This window comes from Pelophylax lessonae, assembly GCF_965119305.1.
Source record: "Pelophylax lessonae genome assembly, chromosome: 10".
Taxonomy (NCBI): Eukaryota; Metazoa; Chordata; class Amphibia; order Anura; family Ranidae; genus Pelophylax; species Pelophylax lessonae.
The window spans coordinates 191,243,141-191,264,732 of record NC_138777.1 but is presented as its reverse complement, the minus strand read 5'-3'; the positions used below and the strand labels follow the sequence as shown (position 1 = coordinate 191,264,732).

The window sequence follows — 21,592 nt, the reverse complement described above, 5'->3', positions numbered from 1 at the left end:
CAAAACAAAAAAAAAATCTCTCTAGCAATACACACCAAACTGAGCATGTGCCCCTGTTCTGCCAAAAACTCCAACTCGCAAAATCTCCAACCACGTCACTGCTGGTGACTGTACAGCAGCAATAATTGCAGATTTAGATGATTTGCTACACTCCAGTACACAATGAGTTGAGAGTTTTTTACAGAACACCGTAAGTAGGAAAAAAGTTGAGGCCGCCTTGGAGACGGCCATGTTTTTGGTTAGTAGCGGGCGGACTAACAATGTTCACTCATTTCATTGTGTACTGGAGTGTACAGGCTGCCGGTGTTCTGTGAAGACTGCAACTCTCGAAACCTTCAAATAATTGCTGCTGTACAGTCACAGGAAGTGACATGGTTGGAGATTTTGGTGAGTTTGAGTTTTCGGCAGAACACTCCCAATTCTCTGTGCTATCAGAAGATGGCTTGGGGACTGTGAAAGAAAGGGAGGATCAGAGAAGACAGGATCAAACTGCCTTTTTACTCAATGCGGAGGATTAACCACTTTGGTTCCACAGTAAGTATAACAATCATGCTTTACTGCATATCCAGACTGATTTTACTGTTGTGGGTTTAATAACACTTTAAGACTCTTCTGGCTAATTTGATAAAAAAAAAAGGCCTGTTGCTGCCAGAAAACGCTGTTTGCATGCTGCATTTACACAGGAGTCACTGAAGCAAATAACTGGACCTGGCCATGAAAGAGACAGCGAGTCCTGGTGATTTTGCCATACAATACATGTGGTGGGGCAAATCTAGCTAAAGCATGCACAGACATCCCAACCTGCAAAAAACGAATTTCAGGGAGGTGGCACTCCGCGCCCTGCCCCCCTCCCCCCACCAATTTAACACAACTAGAGGATGATCAAATGAAATGGAATCAGTATACAGAGGTTTACTTCTTCTGAGAGATATTAAAGGAACACTCCAACCACCATGACCACTTCAGTGATTTGAAGTGGTCATGGTAGTAGGAGTCAGAAACACCGCACATGCTGGGATATTTACAGTTATGTGCTGGGGGCTAGTTGCATCCCTAGCACATGTGATTTACTGCTGGCGGGTACTGCTAGTGGGTACTACTGGCAGGTACTGCTGGTGGTTACTGCTCGCTGGTATTGCTGTATATCCTGCTGGCTGGTACTGCTGGTGGTTACTGCTGACTTGTACTGCTGGCTGGTACTGCTGGTGGTTACTGCTGACTGGTACTGCTGGTGGTTACTGCTGGCTGGTACTGCTGGTGGTTACTGCTGACTGGTACTGCTGGTGGTTACCCATATGGAAGAAAAATATATTTCCAATATATTTAAAATTAGAAATATATTGAATATGGCCAAAATTGTAGCATTTGAAATATATTCCCAATATATTTGTGAAAGAAATTTTAGAAATATATTGAATATGGCCAAAATTGTAGCATTTCAAATATATTTCCAATATATTTGGGAAAAATATATATATTTTTTTTTAAATATATTTTTCTTCCATGTGGGTACTGCTGGCTGGTACTGCTGGCTGGTACTGCTGCTGTTTACTGCTGGCTGGTACTTCTGGTGGTTACTGCTGGCTGGTACTGCTGGTGGGTACTGCTGGCTGGTACTGCTGTTGGGAAATGCTGAATCCTCTGAGAGACATCAATGGAGTATGAGGAACGGCACTGGAGGAAGCATGCAGAACCGATGCTTCCCGTATTGCTCCTCTCACAGGTGGAGTGCATTTGATATCACTCCGCCTGTGACAGGACGGAGCCGGAACTATACAGGAAGCATTGGCTCCGTTTTGACAGCTGACAACAGCCGGGAGCGGAGATATCGCACGGCCCTTGCGGGTGTCAGCGAGACTCCCGCACCTGGCGGGAGACTTGGGATGTCTGCATGCATGAGAGCCCAGGCCCCTGTCTGCATCACTCCAATCCGTCATTGACAGCCACCACCAGCTGTACAATCTCTCATACTTTGATGGCACCATAAACAAATGGTGATGGTATAAGGCTTTGTTCACACCGGCATTAGAAGCAGAAGTTTGAGGTGCATTTTTAACATTCCTCAAGCTCCTACTAGAGCAGTTTGCAATTGATAATATGGACAGCACATATTGCTGTTCACATTATCAAAACATTAAGCATTTGCGTTGCTGCACCTCAAAAATTTGGCTTCATGTGGAGTTTAGAAGAAGTTGAAGCAACTCAACTCCTTCCACTTAAGTCTATGATAATGCACCATGATGCGCAGGTACGCATTTGCAGCATGCTTGTGACGGCCTTGCAGCACGTTAGACCTTGTTCACAACAGCCAAAAAAAATAGGCATCTGGGGTGAGTTTTTAGCGTACCATCTAACGTGTGTCAAAATCATGTCAAACACACATAGGGCATTTAGGTAGCGTTTTTAACCACTTTACCCCCGCTCACTGTGCCTCTACTGCGGCACAGTGGCTCGTTCCCGTCCAACGACGTAGACCTACGTCGCTGGACTCCTCCCCTTGTGGGCAGCGCGCGTGCCGCCGGAGGCTCGCTCCCGCTGTTTTCAGTCACAGCAGGAGTCGGGCCAGGGAAGTAGAGCGGTGATCACCGCCACTCTTCCTCGATCGTCGGGGAATCGAGTCTGGAGATCCGCCCGCTTGTGTAAACAAAGCGGGCGGAGCTCCTAAGTGACAGACAGTGACAGATTGCAGGGTTCAGCATAGCTGAACCTGCGATCTGTCCCTGTGTCACTCAGTCACCTCCCCCCACACACGTCAGTAAGCACCAGGCATACATTAACCCCTCCCTCTCCAATAAAATTAACCCTTTCCCTGCCAGTGTCATTTTTACAGTAACAGTGCATATGTATAGCACTGATTACTGCAGTAATGTCATTGGTACTCCCAAAAGTGTCAAAAATGTCAGTCAAGGGTCCGATCTGTCCACCACAATGTCGCAGTCCCGCAAAAAAAAATCGCAGATCGCCGCCATTACTCGTTAAAAAAAAAACACCAAAAATGACAGAAATCTTTCCCTTAGTTAGTAAACACAATAACTTTTGCCCAAACCAATCAAAATACGCTTATTGTGATTTTTTTTGTACCAAACATAGGTAGCAGAAAACAAATTGGCCAAAAATTTAAAAAAATTTAGATTTTTACATTTTTTTGGGGGGGAATTTCATATAAAAAAATGTGAAAAATATTGTTATTTTTTCAAAATTTACGCTCTTTTTTTGTTTATAGCGCAAAAAGTAAAAATCGCACAGGTGATCAAATACCACCAAAAGAAAGCTCTGTTTGTGGGAAAAAAAGGACGTAAATGTCGTTTGGGTACGGCGTCGCATGACCGCGCAATTGGCAGTTAAAGTTGCACAGTGCCGAATCGCAAAAAGTGGCCCAGACGTAAGACAGCAAAATCCTCCGGTAGTAAAGTGGGTAACGTGTGTTGAATGCGCGTCAAACTCAACAAACAACTTGCAATTACACTATAGGCGCATTTGTTATGCTAGTATTATTATTACATCAGTATTTTGAGCGTGTTAACAGGGCCTAATGGAGTAACATAATCAATAAAGGCGCGTGTACAGAATCGCCTAAGATGAGAAGAGGAGCAAAGGCCTTGAATCCTGGATCTAATTTAAAGAAGTATGGACAAAGCATTTTTTGCCATATTTTTCCTATGGATCACAGGAGTGCAGTTCGTTCTCCACTCCTGTGACCCATTTTTCAGCAAAAGCCCGCTGTTGACTGATGTCACTCAGCCAGTCCATTCTTGGGAAATGGTCGCGATCCACCCAGATGCCTGGATCAGCACCTGGCTCAGCCTCTCCGTGATCCGCTGAGAGGCTGAGCCAGCCCCCTGTGCTCCCTCCACAGCCAGTGAGCGCTGGAGGGGACAGCATAGAGCCGCTGACTGACAGTCATGGCTCTTTGCTCAGAGCGGAGGGGAGAATGAGCGATCAGCAGGGTTTGATCGCTCAGTTCTCACTGCAGAGCCGGTGGCGGACAGATGCAGCATTAGATCGATGCTGCATTCACCTAGGTGAGTATAAATGTTTTTTTTTTTTTTTAAATCGTGAACTTCTCTTTTAATTTAAAGAGGATATAGGTAGCATGAAGAGGGTCATATAGAATTCAATTTTAATCATTGACATTTTTTACTTGTTGTAGAATACTGGGAACATCACTGAGTTTAACCAGTTTTTATTAACCACTTCTGGACCACCCCACACATATATACTGCGGCAGGGCAGCCCTACTGCGCAAAATCATGTACCTGTACGTGATTTCGTTCAATGGGTTCGGGGCTGCCAGCGACCCGCTCCTGCTGTGATTTGACACAACAGGAGCCAATCAGCGGGTCTGGCGAACCCAATGTTCACCGACACCCCGAGATCATTCGAGAGAGAGGCAGAATGGCAGACCGCCGGTTCTGTGAGAGGGAAAGATGGAGATCATGTGTTTCTGCTAAGCAGGACTACGGATCTCTGTCTTCCTCCAGTCAAAGCACATCCCCCACACAGTTAGGAAGCACTCTCAAGGAACACATTTTTTTTCTTCTGCAAGACAAGAGACTGGAACACATTTAACCCTTTGATCGCCCCCTGAAGTTAACCCCTTCCCTGCCAGTGTCATTAGTATAGTGACAGTGCATATTTTTAGCACTCATCACTGTATTAGTGTCACTGGTCCCCAACAAAGGGTCAAAAGTGTAAGTTAGTGTCCAATTTGTCCACCGCAATGTTGCATTCCCACTAAAAATCGCTGATCACTGGCATTACTAGTAAAACATAAATAAATAAAAAAAAATTCCATTAAAATATCCCATAGTTTGTAGATGTCATAACTTTTGCGCAAACCAATTAATATACGCTTATTGGGAATTTTTATTACAGAAAATATGTAACAGAATACATTTTGGAAACATATAGAAATTTGATTTCTTACATTTTTTTTTTAATTGGGTATGTTTTATAGCATAAAGTAAAAAATAGTTTTTTGTTTTTTTTAATTGTCAGTCTTTTTTTTGTTTTTTTAGCGCAAAAAATAAAAACCACAGAGGTGATCAAATATCACCAAAAGAAAGCTCTATTTGTGGGAAAAACACATCAATTTTATTTGGGTACAGCATCACACTACCACACAATTGTCAGTTAAAGTAACGCAGTGCCATATCGCAAACAATGGCCTGGTCATAAAGGGGGGTAAACCTTCTGGGGCTAAAGTGGTTAAAGAGGAAGTAATGTCTTGAAAAAAAATATATATTTTTGTTTACCTAAAAAAGTAAATGCATAATGTGCTAGTATGCAACGCATACTAGCACATTAAGTGACATCTGCAAACGAAGCCCGCGTCGTCCCCGCTGGAGGCCGCATCCATCTTCGCCCGTCTTCTGCAGACTCCAGCTGTGCTACTGGTTGGAGCTGGGTGACGTCGCTCCCTCGCATGTGGGCGGGAGGTGCCGGTCACGGCTCAGGGCCCTGAAGAAACGGCACGGGCGGCCGTTCTTTCAAAGCGCATGTGCCGATGACGTCATCGGCTGCATGCAATGTAAATATCTCATTAACGGTGCAAGTTTAGGAGATATTTGCAGTACCTATAGGTAAGACTTGACATCGCCTTACCTATAGGTACAACCAGTACTCGGGGGTTTACAACCACTTTAATCGATATAACTGAATCTTGCAGTCAAACATGAAATTTGCCGTGAATCTTCTGACCTCGGCCTCTCTTGTGATTTGAAACTATGACCTTTGGAGTTCGTGGTTGTCCAAATAAAGTAAGTCGATCGTACAACACTGGTAGCCCTATTAGCTTTGATATGCTTAAACACACCTTGCTATCGGCGACCAAGATCTTAAGAGATAAATGATGCATTAGGCTTGAAGATTCAATCTGTGCAAAGCCATTACTGTGAAACTTTGCATTTACAAGAATGATGTAACTTGTGATTTCATTGTCCCCTGTCAGCTTTGTACTCAATGTACAGAGGGGGCAAACTAAAGACAAGAAGAGACAAGTGTCAGACACGGTCGGAAGTGCTGTGTAAATGAAAGGAGCCAAAGAGGAAAAACATTTGATGAAGCCATCCGTTAGTTAATCTGTAATAAAGCTGCCACTGATACAATCTTTGCTTCTGTGCTACACATCATTTTTATGAAACAAACAAAACCCTTTCCATTAGGCTTAAAGCTGAACTGCAGGCAAATGGTTAAATACACCCTTTAGATATGTATATGGAAGCTATTAAAGTGGTTGTAATCCCTTACATATACCCAGTGAAGTGACTGGCCTCAGGTGATACACAGAGATTAAACAAATCTCTATAAAATCTCAATATCTATATAAATCTCATATCCCTATATAAAGTTGTACCTGTTTATCTGTAGCCCTCTCTCCTCTACAGCCTTTTAACCACTTCTGGAGCGGAAGGATTTGCCCCCCTTAATGACCAGGCCATATTTTGCGATTCGGCACTGCGTTACTTTAATGGACAATTGTGTGGTCGTGCGACACTGTACCAAAATAAAATTGATGTCCTTTTTTTTCCACAATTAGAGCTTTCTTTTGAGGTGCTTAGGCTGGCCATCCATTATACAATTTTCTGACTCAATTTCCTTTAGATTTACCTTCAACTATGTAGTGCAAGTGCCTGTCTGATTGCATACAAATTAAGTGTTTAGGTTTACCTTATATTATATGGTTTTTGTAAAAATAAAGAAAAATTGTACAAGATAAATTACCAGGATCAGCTTTCATTTATTTGTATTTATTTTTGTATCCCAAAAGGAAAAATACTTTTCTGTAGCAGCTTATAATGTATTAGCTGGAGTTTGGCTTAAATTTGTTAGTGTATCTAAATCTGCTAGTGCATCAAACACTTACATCCCCCCAGATTGGCAAGGCTGCTGTCCAAAAGTGCCCCCTGTGCACCTTCATCCAGAGTAAGGACACTCTAATACATGGGTGTCCAACCTTTTGGCTTCTCTGGGCCACATTGAGTGTAGAGAAATTTTCTCTGGCCGCATATAAAATATATACTATAGTTAAGGTATATAAATAATAAAACGCCACGCGCCCTTCCCACGCCGCTGCGCCCCCCGCACTAATTTAACACAACTAGAGGGTGATCAAATAGAATGGAATCCATATACAGAGGTTTTTCTTCTTCTGAGAGAGATTAAAGGAACACTCTAACCACCATGACCACTTCAGTGATTTGAAGTGGTCAAGGTGGTAGGACTCAGAAACACCGCACATGCTGGGATATTTACAGTTATGCGCTGGGGGGATAGTTGCACCCCTAGCACACAGAAAATGTCATGACTTTATTCATACCTGTATGAACAAGGACATTACATATTATGACACAACACAACTAAAAAACAGTGATCATAAGCTCAGAATCACCAGTGTCCATAAATGCAGCCTGTTCAGTGCATGGGGATTAGAGAGAGGAGAGCTGCCGGATTACACAGTGTGCTGTCTATTATAGGAGCCATCACATGACAGTGGCCTCCGGGTAATCGGGAGATCCCCGCTCTGTGTAATCTGGTGGCACTCACCCCCCCCTCTCCTCCAAAACAGCCCAATGGGTCCAGCGGGACCCATGGTAGGGTTGACCCTGGGGGCCCCGCTGTCCCAGCTTGTGGTGCACCTGCTCAGGATCAGCCCTGCAAAGCGGGACAAAACTAGGGACATCTGGTCACCCTAGGCTAGTGGCCAGCAGGTCCCACAGGCCATGGTCAGCTTCCAGAAGAAACAGGGCATGGCCAGAGTCCAGCAGGACCCACAAGTCAGTGGCAAGCAGGACCCAAAAGTCCACAGACAGCTCCCAGCTTGACCCACAGCCAGTGGGTCCTGCTGGGAGCTGGCCACAGACCTGTGGGTCCTGCTGGTCACTGACCTGTGGGTCCTTCTGGTCGCTGGCCATGACCTGTGGGTCCTGCTGGTCACTGACCTGTGGGTCCAGCTGACCGCTAGCCATTGTCTGTGGGTCCAGCTGGCCACTGACCTTTGGGTCCTGCAGGCCACTGACCCGTGGGTCTTGCTGGTCACTGACCGGTGGGTCCTGCTGGCCGCTAGCCATTGTCTGTGGGTCCAGCTGGCCACTGACCTTTGGGTCCTGCAGGCCACTGACCTGTGGGTCTTGCTGGTCATCGACCTGTGGGTCCTGCTGGCTGCTGGCCATGGCCTGTGGGTCCTGCTAGCCACTGACCTGTGGGTCTTGGTGGTCACTAATCGGATGGTCCGCTAGCCACTGGCCTGTAAGTTCTGCTGGGAGCTGGCCATGGACTGTGGGTCACAGGCCAGTGGCCAGCAGGACCCATGGGCCATGGCCTACTGTGGGTTCTGCTAGCTGGCCTGTGACCCACAGTCCATTCAAACAAAAAAATAGCAACAATTTTGAAAGAAAGTACAATATTTTTCACATTCTGCTATATAACATTACCAAAAAAAAAAAATGTAAAAATCAAAATTTTTTAACACTTTAGGCCAATTTGTTTTCTGCTACATATTTTTGGTAAAGAAAATCGCAATAAGCGTATTTTGATTGGTTTACGCAAAAGTTATTGCATCTACTATCTATGGGAAAGATTTATGTAATTTTTATTATTTTACTAGTAGATTTTTTGCGGGACTGCGACATTGCGGTGGACAGATCCGACCCCTAACTGACATTTTTAACACTTTTGGGGGGACCAGTGACATTACTATAGTAATCAGTGCTAAAAAGATGCACTGTTACTGTAATAATGCCATTGGCAGGGAAGGGGTTAACCCTGTGGGTAATCAAGGGGTTAAATGTAAGCCTAGGGGAGTGATTCTAACTGTGGGGGGTTGTGGCTTCTGAAATGACCATAGAGACATGTGATCTGAAATGACCATAGAGACATGTGATCTGAAATGACCATAGAGACATGTGATCCTATATAGAAGGATCACATGGGCTCTGTGATCATTCCAGGGAGAAGAACGGTCAGCTGTGTTTTCAACAGCCAACTGTCCTTCTCTCTCAGCGGGAAGTGATCTCGGGTGTCAGGCGGCAATTGGAGCCGCCTGACCCGTGCATTGGCTTCCCCGCTGCCAAGGTCTACGTCGGTTTGCGCAGGAGAGCCACCCTGCCGAAGTAAAAAGGAGGCAGGTGGTTGGGTAGTGGTTAAAAGCAAAACGGTAAGTTATTGGTTCAATAGACTTTAACGGAGAAGCTGTAGAAAAGCATGTAATGAGTTCTTGCAGCGATTTTTCTGCAATTTGCGGTTTTTAAGCCACCCAACAAAAATTGGATGAAAAATGCAAAAATCAAAACCGTGCGAAAAATGCGTAAAAAAAAAACGTGTATACAAAAATGCAAAAAGCACTGCAGAAACGGATCAAAAGCAAACTGTATAGGTGTGAATCAAGGCGTAGAATGTATAATTCCTGACCATGTCATGGCTCTAAGTGAAGATATTGTCAGGATACTCCTCTGGCTATAAAGGCATTGAGGCCCCCAAAAAATTCCTTTTTTTTTTTAGTCCATGGTTTTAGTACAAAAAAAGCTGACAGTGAGGATTAGAAGATAACAGTTTTAATCTCCTCTTGGGAAATGGATTGTCACTTAATTGTTGGCCTTCTCAGTAAGTGGTTGCTAATTTATGGCTCCGGGCCGTATCTCTTGCCATTTAAAGGGTATCATCTTTTGTCATTGCCAGTGACTGATGTCATTTGTCAAAAATCAGTGTGTTTAAACTGGTGTTATTTTACACTTCTTTTTGTTGCCAGGAGCACTTGATAGGAATCTCTGATTGTGACAGTTAACCCCCTATATTGCTCTGCGTTTAGAACAATGTCTGCATTTAAAGGTGTATTCCACTGTATGCTGGAGCTGTGACACCTGCTAGATAAATGGGAATGGAGTCTGGTTGGGAAAACCGTAGACTACAAGAAGAACAATGCTTGCAAACTAATGTATTCTGCCATTTCTACTTTTGAAAATGCTAGTCACCTGGCTCTCTGAATTCAGTGTGGTTTTGAGTCACTGAACCAGACACTCAGTCCAAAATACAGAAAACATAAACTCACCGGCCACCTTATTAGGTACACCTGCTCAAATGCTTGGAACCACAAATTGCCAATCAGCCAATTACACGGCAGCAACTCAATGCATTTAGGCTTCTAGATGTGGTAAAGACGACTTGCTGAAGTTAAAATTGAGCATCAGAATGGGGAAGAAAGAGAATTTAAAGTGTTACTAAACCCAGGACCCTGAAATCACTATATCTGGTCTCCAACAGTACACAGAACGTGGAAATGCAATTATTTTAGTAAATATAAATGGATAAATACCTTTTCTCATCAGCAGTATATAGCAGTCTTGTGACTTGTATCAGTTTCTAGTAAAGCTTGTAGGAGGAGTTTTCATTCTCCCCTGACCCTCTGTCTAGACAGTGCTGATTGGCCTTTGCTGATCACATGCACTCTCCCAAGAAAAAAAAAAAACTCTCTAGCAATACACACCAAACTGAGCATGTGCAGCCCACCCCCTGTCTCTGTAAATATCAGGTTATTTTTTGGAGACAGTGAAAGAAGAGGAGGGTAAGAGACAGGATCAAACAGCCTTTATACAGGATTCAAAGCATTAACTCCTTAGGTTTCACAATGAGTATAACAAGCATGCTTTACTGCATATACAAAAGGATTTTACTGTTGTGGGTTTAGTAACACTTTAAGCAACTTTGAACTTGGCATGGTTGTTGGTGCCAGACGGGCTGTTCTGAATATTTTTGAAAACTGCTGATCTACTGGGATTTTCACACACAACTCTCTCTAGGGTTTACAGAGAATAGTCTGAAAAAGAGAAAATATCCAGTGAGCAGCAGTTGTGTGGCGTAAAAAATGCCTTGTTGATGTTAAAGGTCAGAGGAGAATGAGCAGACTGGTTCCAGATGATAGAAAGACAACAGTAATTGAAATAACCACTCGTTACAACTAGGGATCAACCGATTATTGGCAAAGCCGATATATCGAGGGCCGATCTGCCCTTTCCCCGATATATTGGAATCGGCCACCAAGGTTACCGATATTGCCGATATTTCTGGAAAGTGCTGTAACGGAGTGATACCTGCAGCTAGAGGCATCACCCCGGTACCGGCGTCCATAGCTGGCTTGTAATGGCAACCGACTTGTAATGACAACCGATGCGGCTGAGAAGCCGCTCGGCTGTCATTACAAGAAGTGGGATGTCCCCCCCTCCCGCGGCTCCCCCGGGGTCTCCCGTCCCACCGGGAGACCTGGGAATCCTACCTGCACAGCCGCCGAAGAGAATACCCAATCAAAGCCGCATTCGACTCTGATCGGGTCTCCGTGTAAAAACCCAGAAGTGAGGTCATGACATCACTTCCGGGTACTCGGCGCCAAATTAAAAAAAATTACAGCATTCAAAACAGCCAAACAGACCCGCTCCCTATGTAAACAAGGCAGATCACCGTTCTGTGAGAAGGGAAGGTAGTGATCCTGTGTTTCTGCTAAGCCCCTGATGACGTCAGATGCTACCGACGAAACGCGTAGGGTCACAGGATAACGTGATACGCCACTTCCGCCAGTTGGAACGCAATCGGCGTCCCTGCTTCACGATTCGAGCTCCAATCGTCTTACAAGCACTGTAAGTCTTTTTAATCATTACTTGTTAAATAAACACTATATACTTCACCATGGAAGCCTCTTGTTCTTTCTCCCTATAACATTGTGGAAGCCTTGATGGAGATTCATCTGACAATTGCTTGAGGAGCCCCTCACTCAAATTAGGTGATATCAATGCTTATCTCCGGTAAGTAGGCATTTTGGCCACTGGTGGTGGACACAAAGCTTATCACAGCACACTTTTTGAAGAAGTCCGGAAGAATTGTCTAGGACCACTTCTGCATATATAAATCAGGTTGGTGATTAAGGACTCTTTTTCTTGAGAATAAGATCTGTTCCAAATTATTTTCATTCACAGCACTTCATTTATTTATTCATTTATTTAACATATTGTCAACGTTAATGCTTCGCTTTTTTAAGGCACAATCTATTTGCACAATGCACTTTATTTCACTTATGAATTTGTACATTATAGTCACAGCATAATTCATCAGCCCATGTTAGGGACTATTTATTGCCACTTATGCAGGAATTGCACTTTATTGTTTGATTTATGTATACTATTAATTACCTATTTTGATACTATTAAGAGCTAAGAAGGAGGGCAACTGAAGTTTAACAGCACCTGCCATGAACTATGAACTCACCTGGCAGCAAGCAGCATTTGCCCATCAACACAAGCCCAATGCCCATTGACAAAGACTCCTAAGGCAACAGATCTTTGAAGATAATGCTCAAGTAGAAACTGATCCCGAAACACTGGTGATGTGATCCCGACCAACCTCCATTTCTGCTAAAAAAAGTAGGTGGGGGGGGGGTCAATTTCGCTCCCTAGAGTCTCACAGGCTAGCGACGTAGACCTACGCCGCTTTGCCTGTGAGGGGCTGACTGCCGACGTAAATCGTCATTAGGCAGTCGGCAAGTGGTTAAAGAGGTTGTAAACTCAAACTTTTTTTTTTTTTAACCTGAAAGACAAACACATAATGAGCTAGTATGCATCGCATACTAGCTCATTATGAAATACTTATCTTAGAACGAGCCCCCGCCGTGCCGCCTGCTTACCTCTATGACGGGCGACATGTTCAGTCACCCGTCTTCCGGGATCGCGGCATCCGGCCATCTGATTGGCCAGAGCCGCGGTGATGTCACTCCCGCGCACGTGCGCGGGAGCCGACGGTAACGGCACGAAGTTCTGAAGGAACGGCACCAGCGGCCGTTCCTTCAGAGCGCATGCGCCAGTGATGTCACTGGCTGCATGTAAGGTAAATATTTCCTAAATGGTGCGTGTTTAGGAAATATTTACAGTACCTATAGGTAAGCCTTATCATAGGCTTACCTATAGGTAAAAGTTGCAGAGGAGGGTTTACTTCCTCTTTAAGTATATTCCAGCCAAATGTATCACAATCATCTTCATGCTCAATTAAGACGCTGACGTTACAGAAGCAAAAGTTTTTATAGCTTAGGAAATTATCCATTATGTTAAAACAAACCAGGCAGAAATTCTGATTTTTCTGATTTCAGAGATTGGCAATTAACTTTATCTCCAGCAGACAGAGCTGTAAAAAGTTATGGGCTTTGGTCTCGCAGGCACTTGATTGATTTCATAGTATCAATGTGCATCGAACCATTGTGTAGACCTAAACAGAACAAAACTGTTTTCATGTGTTGTATCAAGGTAGAAATCAGCAGGAAACAAACAGATTCATACTACTACTGTACTGATGATTTTCTATGCAGTCAATGTAATGTTTTATTCATGGAGGAAAAGTTGTGAGAACTTCCTATGCAGATGGTGTTTAGAAGGCCTGAGGGCTTGCATACCCAGGAGATTTAGAAGTTAAAACTTATCTAAATCCAAAAACAAAAATTGAATGTAACTTTTTTTAATTGCCCACCCTTTAAGCTGCCCATAGTGCAGTGGTTCTCAACTCCCGTCCTCAGGACCCACTAACAGGCCAGATCCTATGTATTTCCTTGGGGAGATGCAGACTAGAATACTGAAACCATTGAGCAGCGAATTATATCACCTGTGATGTATTTCAGTTATCTTGCAAACCTGGCCTGTTAGTGGGTCCTGAGGACAGGAGTTGAGAACCACTACCATAGAGGGTGGATTCTACGATTTACATGCTGTTACTTAGTGCCCTCTTTTTACAATTTTGTCCAGTAGACATTAGATGAAAGCCTAGATTGAATGATGATGCAATGTATATGGTGCCATGCACATTTGCCCCAGATGAGTATTCTTATGGCACTTTTCCACTGCAAGTACCGGCTCGGCTCTACTCGGCCCTGCTTGGCCCGGTTTGCTTTTCCACTGCTAGTACCGCATGGTACGGTGTTGGAACGGTTCGGTACGGTACGGTATGGTTTGCTTTTCCACTAAAGTAGTACTAAAGTTAAGTGGGTGGGATAACAACGGGGTGGGTGGGATTCTCTGACCAATCAGTGGCTAGTAGTGACTGCATGCAAAGGATTGTGGGATATGGTAACGGGTATGGTACCTCTTGGAACCACAATCGAGGTGGTACTGTTTTTGAGAGCCGTACCGTTCGGTTCCATGCAGTGGAAAAACGCCGCTGTACCGTACCGTACCGAACCGTTCCTACACCGTACCATGCGGTACCAGCATTAGAAAAGCACAAAAGCGAGCCGAACCGTTTGGTTCCATGCAGTGGAAAAGCGCCATTAAAGAACGCAATGGTTGGAAATTTTGCCCAATCTTCATTGTGGGAGAATTGCCTGCACATGGTTCCCACTCTTTCCTCCTTTGGCCCTTTCACATGGGCTTTCTGATCCGGTCCGCTGGTCAGTTTTTTGAGGCGGACCTGATCGGATGCTCCATGCAGCCCTATGGAGCAGCGGATGTCAGCGGTGACATCTCCGCTGACACCCGCTGCTATCCGATCCGATGTGGTCCGTGAAATCCGGACAGATGGAAACCCTATTTTCCATCCGTCTGCAGGATCGGATTGGATGAAAACGGACAGGTGGTACTTTTCATCCGATCTCCTATAGAGGAGAGCGGGATCTGACAGCTCTGTTCCTGCAAAGTAAGCGGAGATGGACCTGTCATCCGCCTGCTTAGCGGGGATCGGCGGATCAATCCCCGCTGAGCAAAATGGAGTCCGCTGGGCGGAAAGCCTGTGTGAAAGGACCCTTTGTCCTAAACTGGAGCATTTACCAGCGGTCCCCGGGCTATGAACACGACAGGGCCTGTAGGTTTGTTCTTAAGTCGAGTTTGTTTGTAAGTCGAAACAGTGCATTTTTAAGTGTAACTACAGGGATGTAAGTAGTTTTCTAGCAAAAAAAAATACTGATTTTAATTGGTAAACAGTGGTTAAGTTAACTACAGCCATGATTATGCATGCTTATAGGTTTTTGGTTTGCTTTTGGAATGCATTTACCATGCATTTACGCTGCATTGCCTTTGCCTTGTTAGGACGAAGAAAAAAGGCAGTTCAAACGGACGAGGACAGAAAAACAATGTAAAGTATAGCAACAGAAACAATAAGTAAATACAGCTTGATACAATGCAGTTCTAAATTCAATCTCAAATTACCAGTGCTGCTGGGGGTGGGAGAGCACTATTGATTGGAGCAGTGTGTTGGACAGTTGGATCCATGACACTGCATTGTGTAAGGCCCCTCTCACACGGGTTTTCCACCCGATGGACTCCGTTTTGCTCAGCGGGGATCTATCCACCAATTCCCACTGAGCAGGCAGATGACAGCTCCATCTCCGATCACTGTGCTGAGACACACCTGTCAGATCCCCTCTCTCCTCTATGGGGAATTGGATGAAAACGGACCACCTGTCCATTTTCATCCAATCCGATCCTCCAGATGGACGTAAAATAGGGTTTCCATCCGTCTGGATTTTACGGACAGGATCGGATAGCAGCGGGTGTCAGCAGACATGTCACCGCCGCTCCATAAGGGTGCGTAGAGAATCCTATCAGGTCCACCTGAAAAACTGACAGGCGGACCTGATCGGAAAGCCCATGTGACAGGCGGACCTGATCGGAAAGCCCATGTGACAGGCGGACCTGATCGGAAAGCCCATGTGACAGGCGGACCTGATCGGAAAGCCCATGTGACAGGCGGACCTGATCGGAAAGCCCATGTGACAGGCGGACCTGATCGGAAAGCCCATGTGACAGGCGGACCTGATCGGAAAGCCCATGTGACCGGCGGACCTGATCGGAAAGCCCATGTGAAAGAACCCTAAGAGAGCCATGGTCCGACTTTCCTATATGCTGGCAACACAAGGAATTTTTACTCTTGCTGCAGCACCTCTTGGTGCAAAAAAGTAAAATAATCTCATATTTATATCTGTCTGCCTGCATTTTTTTTTTTTATATATACAAGGAAGCTCAACTTAAAGTGGTTGTAAAGCCACCTTTAGGACTTTTACCTATAGGTAAGCCTTTAATAAGAATTACCTTTAGGTACTGTAAATATCTCCTAAACTTGCACCGTTTAGGAGATATTTACATTGAATGCAGCCGGTGACATCATCGGCGCATGCGCTCTGAAGAAATGGCCGCCCGTGCCGTTTCTTCAGAGCCCTGTGCCCTGACCGGCGGCTCCCATGCACCGGAGTGACGTCATGCGGCTCCGGCCAGTAATACAGCCGGAGTCCACAGACCCAGAAGGACGACGGGCAAAAATGGATGCAGCCACTAGCGGGGACAAGGCGGGCTTCGTTTGCAGGTAAGTGTCACATAATGTGCTAGTATGGCAGGGAAGCAAAAAAAGAAAAAAAAAGGTAGGGTTTACTTCCTCTTTTACAATTTTTTAAATTGTCCAGCTTTTAAAAAAAAAAAATGCAGCTCTTCATGCTATATTTAGCTTGTCTCCAGCTCTGTCCACCACAGAAAGTCCTCTCTGCCGACAGCTGCCATTCTGCTCTTGGTTGAATAACAGCCAGCACCTTTTAAACCATTCCATGTGCTTTAAATAACAGCAGTTTTGCGTTAAACTTATTTTATACACTATTTAACGCAACTATACTGCAAATCAAAAACACTATTTAATGATTTTTTAATATTCAAACAAACCCATCCATCCATGTCTCCATGCTTTATTTTGCTGATAAATCACTTTGAAAAACAGCCCCTAGCATTTCTGCCCATGGCCATCTTGATGTAGCACTTATTTCCTGGAATCCATCTGCCCTTAGCTCAGGCATCCATGCAGGTGGGTGTGCATAGCTGAAAAACTAAAAGATGTACCTCACAACCCTTACCCTCTCCCCCGCCCCTCCATCCCCACTCCTCTTATCTCTTCTTTTCTAAATTTCTCTTCTTTTTCCTTCTTTCTTCCTTCCTCAAGGCTTTAAGCCTTAGGTGTAGACCTCGGCCTACACCCTACCCATGTTCATTTACCGAATATTACTCCTTATATGTGGGTTTCCGTATATAGTTAATGTGAACTGGTTTATTTTGATTTCTGGTGAAACCGATGTATATCATACCGTTTTCATACTTTGCATTTAACATGTTATTTCATTGTTGCTAATGTTTGCCTGATTATTCTCAATAAAGCTTTTTATTGAAAAAAAAAAAAAAGGAAAACTACCTCTTCCCTCGAACTGGGAACCAGGAAGTAACTGAAGAAATGTAAAAAAGAAAGTTAAAATAATATTTTTTCCTATCCATTTACTAATGCTAGCAGCATAAGGAATAAAACTAGTAAATGTTGATTGAGAGAGTGAATTTCTGCTTTAAATAAATGGAGCTGAGTAGCCATTTTTACATCCTTCTTTGATGGCCAAATGCCTTTGGTTTTAGCAGTCCAATAAATGAGGCAATCACATCAAAAACCTATACCGTGCAAAATGGAGACATTAAAAAGTGATGGGAATGTCCTTTCATTGGTCAGATGAAAGTACCGTTGTCTGATCGGAGATCAGTAAGTATTTGGTAAAATTAGCAGAGAGGAAAAGATTCAATGATTTACAGCTTGTGAATTGGGCTATGGAGGAAAAGAGAAAAAGTAACATTTCAGTGGGACTAAAGACACAAAGCTTTTCTTTGATGGCACGAATCGTAAATCTGTGCTGTTCACAAGACCTTTTATATCTCGCGGCTCGTAAAATGGCCGTAGAGAATCTGTTAGCGCTTTTCCCATATTCTCAACACTTATGACACCAGCTTGTCACTTGTCATATGACCCATAAAGTGCTAATACAGGTGCAATTGGTACTACCCTGCAGCCACCAACACACACAATCGATAGAACACTCAGAAAATAACTTTATATGCAGTTTTATGGTAATTCTGACAGTTGACCCTTGGAAAGTCAGACCGATTCTCATGTGTTCATATGCATCATATTATCAAAAGTATTGAGATGATTTTTAATGGCATCTCAGTCTTAGTCTGTAGGGTTCAATATTGAGTTGGCCCACCCTTTGCAGCTATGACAGCTTCAACTCTTCTAAGAAGGCTGTCCAAAAGGTTTAGGAGTGTCTATGGGAATGTTTGACCGTTCTTCCAGAAACGCATTTTTGAGGTCAGACAATAATGTTGGATGAGAAGGCCTGGCTCGGAGTCTCCACTCAAATTCATCCCAAAGGTGTTCTTTCGGGTTGAGGTCAGGACTCTGTGCTGACCTGTCAATTTCCTCCTCCCCAAACTCGCTCATCCATGTCTTTATGGACCTTGCTTTGTACACTGGTGCGCAGTCATGTTGGAACAGGAAGGGGCAAACAGTTTGCTGAAGACAAGCAGATTAAGGACATTGAATACTGGAATCATGTCCTGTGGTCTGATGAGACCAAGATAAACCTATTTGGTTCAGATGGTGTCAAGCATGTGTAGCGGCAGCCAGGTCAGGAGTACAGAGACAAGTGTGTCTTGCCTACAGTAATGCATGGTGGTGGGAGTGTCATGGTCTGGGGTTGCATGAGTGCTGCTGACATTGGGGAGCTACAGTTCATTGAGGGAACCATGAATGCCAACATGTACTGTGGTATACTAAAGCAGAGCACAATCCCCTCCCTTTGGAGACTGGGCCGCAGGGCAGTATTGCAACATAACGACCCCAAACACACCTCCAAGAAGACCACTGCCTTGCTAAACAAGCTGAGGGTAAAGGTGATGGACTGGCCAAGCATGTCTCCAGATCTCCAGACCTATACCCTATTGAGCATCTATGGGGCATCCTCAATTGGAAGTTGGAGGAGCGCAAGGTCTCTAACATCCACCAGCTCCGTGATGTTGTCATGGAGGAGTGGAAGAGGACTCCAGTGGCAACCTGTGAAGCTCTGGTGAACTCCATGCCCAAGAGGGTTAAGGCAGTGCAAGAAAATAATGGTGGCTGCACAAAATATTGACACTTTGGGCCCAATTTGGACATTGTCACTTAAGGGTGTGCTCACTTTTGTTGCCAGCGGTTTAGACATTAATGGCTGTGTGTTGAGTTATTTTGAGGGGACAGCAAATTTACACTGTTATACAAGCTGTACACTCACCACTTTACATTGTAGCAAAGTGTAATTTCTTCAGTGTTGTCACATGAAAAGATATAATAAAATATTTACAAAAATGTGAGGGGTGTACTCACTTTTGGGAGATACTGTATGTATACATAATGCTGTTTTACTTAGAGTGATTTTAAAGAGTAAGTCATTTCTTATGAGAATTTAGTTCTGCTTTAGGTTGGGTTTCCTCACATCCAATTTGCAGGACAGAAGACTGTGTCCGGCTCTCAATGGAGCAGGTTCACTCAGCTCCGGGGTGGCCGCGGTCAGCACTGGAAAAGGGTCCTGTACATCTTTGGCTTCGTTTCAGGTTCAAATTCGGGCAAAAATTCAGGCCTGATTCGCTCCTGAAATGGAGAACAGCGACGCAATGGACCCCTGCTGCTGTCAAAATATGGCAGGTGGTCAGCAGGTTTTGGCGAATCGCCGCACCTGTACAGTGGTCCGTGGTAGCACTCCACGGGGCGTGCGCCCTCCCCAATTTGCAACAGGGGAAGCTGATGCATGGGGCACCAGCAATCGTTCTCTGTTGAGAAAGAACAGCGGTCTGCTATAGTAAACACAGCAGACCGTTGTTCTCTCTGGAATCATCACAGGGATACTGTGTTTCTCCTATTTAGAAACACAGGTCCCTGTGTTGATTATCAGAGCCCATCCCCCTCACAGTTAGAAATCACCCCCTAGGCTCTCATTTAACCCTTTGATCACCCCTGGTGTTAACCCCTTCCCTGCCAGTGTCATTACTACAGTAACAGTCCATATTTTTAGCACTGATTAATGTAGTAATGTCCCTGGTCCCCCCCAAAAGTGTCAAAAATATCAGTTGCGGTGCGATCTGTACGCCGCAGATCGCCGCCATTACTAGTAAAAATAAATAAATAAAAATTACGTAAATCTTTCCCCTAGTTTGCAGACACGATAACTTTTGTGCAAACCAATCAATATACGCCTATTTTTTACCAAAAATATGTAGCAGAATACAAATTTACCTAAAATGAGGAAAAAATTGGATTTTTAATTTCTTTTTTTATTGGGAATTTTATGAAGCAGAATGTAAAAAATATTGTTTTTTTTTTTTTCAGAATTGTCGCTCTTTTTTTTTGTTTATAGCGCAAAAAATGAAAATCACACAGGTAATCAAATACCACCAAAAGAAATCTCTATTTGTGGGGAAAAAAGGACATTTATTTTATTAGGGTACAGCGTCACATGACTGTGCAATTGTCCATTAAAATAATGCAGTGCCGAATCGCAAAAAAACGGCCTGGTCATTAAAGCGGAGTTCCACTCGAAAGTGGAACTTCCGCTTATCTGTCTCCTCCCCCACATTTGGCACCTTTCAGGGGGGGAGGGGGGACCGAGTACCTGTTTTTGAAAGGTTCCCTGTCCCCCACTTCCGTTGGACCTCGCCGCGGCGAGGTACGTCAGAGGTTCGGCCCCCTACTCCTCCCTCTGCTTCCTGCCCAATTACTGAGCGCAGCGCAGTAGGGACCCGGCTGTGAAGCCGCAAGGCTTCCCGGCCGGGTTCCTTCACCAGCTATGGCGGTGGCAGCACCCAACAGCCAACGGAAACATCGGCTGCGGTGCCAACATCGCTGGACTCCAGGACAGGTATGTGTGCTGCAGTATATGTAGCTGCTGACTTTTAATTTTTGGAGGGGGGGTGGAACTCTGCTTTAAGGGGGGGAAATGTTCCATTCCAGAAGTGGTTAAGTTAGATCCATGTGTGAGTATGTGCTTGTGTGTGGTTCCTCTGTCAGTCTAAAAGATCACTCAACCTAGCAACTCCTTCTAAATGAGTTCTTTCACCGCACAAGCCTCAATACAAGTATTGGCAGGCAACGGAGAACTGAACGACTGAATCATTTGGGTCATCCAAAAATTAGATCAAAGAGACCCTTGCAGTCTATTGAAATGCAATTTCTTCCAAGTCCCCATTGTGTAGACTGGAGTCTTAAAAGAGCGGGGTCGTCGCTGTTTTATTGTTGTGAAGCTACTGCTAATGAAAGCCACAATAGAAAGATAAGAGCTGCCAACTGTAGAGAAAGAATCACCACTTCCACTTTAATTGCACTGAACAAAAGCGAGCTGGAAAGAGGTGCATCCAAGTGACAAAAGTAATTGGTGTAAAAAGGATATGGAGGTTATTCAGCCTAGGAGATATTGTTCGGCCTGACAGTGTGATGGGTAAACTTGGCCTCTGATGGTATAGGCTGATGTACTGATCATTTACCAAATGCTAAACAGACGATTTTAACCCTTGCTTCCCTTCTCCCCGTCTGGAGGTAAGCCACGGGCCCAGGGTTTGGATAGTGGAAAAAAAGTAACTCACTACAAGGTGACAATACCGGACGCTTTTAATTACTTTTTTTCATCAGCCTCCAAATTAGCAAAGACAATCAGATACAGCAGATTATTAAGTAATTAGCAGGTCTGCACTGGGCACCCTGGGGAGAGGATTAGGGGGATTACGTGATAAATAGACTGAGACACATCAGATTA

At 44.3% G+C, this 21,592-nt stretch overlaps 1 protein-coding gene across 1 annotated transcript in view; it reads right to left on the bottom strand.

The window, feature by feature from the left end:
* The window catches only part of ADAMTS18 (ADAM metallopeptidase with thrombospondin type 1 motif 18), a 135,607-nt gene that overhangs the window by 103,668 nt on the left and 10,347 nt on the right, over positions 1 to 21,592 (bottom strand). The window lies entirely within an intron of this gene.